Source organism: Myotis davidii, unplaced genomic scaffold, assembly GCF_000327345.1.
Source record: "Myotis davidii unplaced genomic scaffold, ASM32734v1 scaffold270, whole genome shotgun sequence".
Classification (NCBI taxonomy): domain Eukaryota; kingdom Metazoa; phylum Chordata; class Mammalia; order Chiroptera; family Vespertilionidae; genus Myotis; species Myotis davidii.
The window spans coordinates 137202-138619 of record NW_006282181.1 but is presented as its reverse complement, the minus strand read 5'-3'; positions in this window follow the sequence as shown (position 1 = coordinate 138619).

Below are 1418 nucleotides of genomic sequence, written 5' to 3'. Positions count from 1 at the left end.
GGCGGAAGCTGCACGGATCAGCCGCTGCCCCCGCCCCTGCTGCCCCTCCCCTGCTGTGTGCAGAGCCATCTTGTGATGGTGTTAGGGTGTGAGGGTCAATTTGCATATTATCTCTTCAATATATAGGATATGCTAAGGCCACTCAACCAATTGCTATGATGTGCACTGACCACCAGAGGCAGACAGTCGACTAGTCGACCAGTTGCTATGATGTGGACTGACCACCAGAGGGCAGAAGCTCTGGCTTATAGGTTAGCTTGCTGCTGGGGTTCAGCCAATTGGGACTAAGCAAGATAGGCTAGACATGTGCTGGAGCCCGGCTGTGGTCACTCCCCAACTGGCCAACCTCCCACATCACTCCCTGGCCCTGATTGTGCACTGGTGGGGTCCTTTAGCCTGGCCTGTGCCCTCTTGCAATCTGGGACCCTTGGGGGATGTTGGAGAGCCGGTTTCAGCCCGATCCCACAGGCCAGGGTGAGGGACCCCACTGGGTGGACGAATTCATGCACCGGGCCTCTAGTTTATATATATTGAAGCCTAAGCAACTGTTCGACTGTTCGACCAGTAGCTATGACATGCACTGACCACCAGAAGGCAGATGCTCAATGCACAGGCATGGAAAGATCAAACAGACTGATGAATCTCAGAAGGCAGGGGGGAGGGGAGAGGACGGGAAGAGTTTAATCAAAGATCTTATATGGAGAACCAAGATGGTGGCATAAGATATACACTTGTACTTGCTGCCCCCCACAATCTCACCAAAACTACAACTAAAAGACAAAATGGCTATCATCCAGAACCATGGGAAAGCTGGCTGAGTGGACATTCTACAACTAGAAGAAAAGAAAAAAGTGCATTGAGACTGAGTAGAAGGTGCGGAGGTACCAAGAGCAGAGGTACGGAGGCACATGAAATGGGCTGGCAACTGGGTGTGCTGTTTTTTTTCAATTGGAAGGGAGATACAAGCTCCCGACTACCCTGAACTCTAGTTTCTGGCGAGACACTGGGGACCCAGACTCCTTTGGGGAGAAACTGAACTGTCTGGCATTGGGTCAGAAAGCAAAGGTGGATTTCTCACAGAGCTGCTCGCAGGGATCATTGTTGTTGTGGGAGCACGGGACTCAGGGACACAGAGACTTGGAGACCCAGAGACAGGGAGACGGGGAGACAGCTGACTGACAGCCATCACTGTTTGCTTCGCCCTGGTGATTCCCTGAGACCCTGTCCCGCCCAATTTACAACCCCACCCAAGCTGTGCGCAGCAGCTTTGCCTGTCCTTTCATCTTTCCTTTCTCAGGCTAAAAGCCTGTCAAACAAGCTGGGTCAGGGAGCCCCAAATCTGTCAATAAAAGGCCAAAAACCTGCACCAGCACCATCCTGCCTTGCTTCACAGCTGGGTCTCATCTGGGCACTTACAA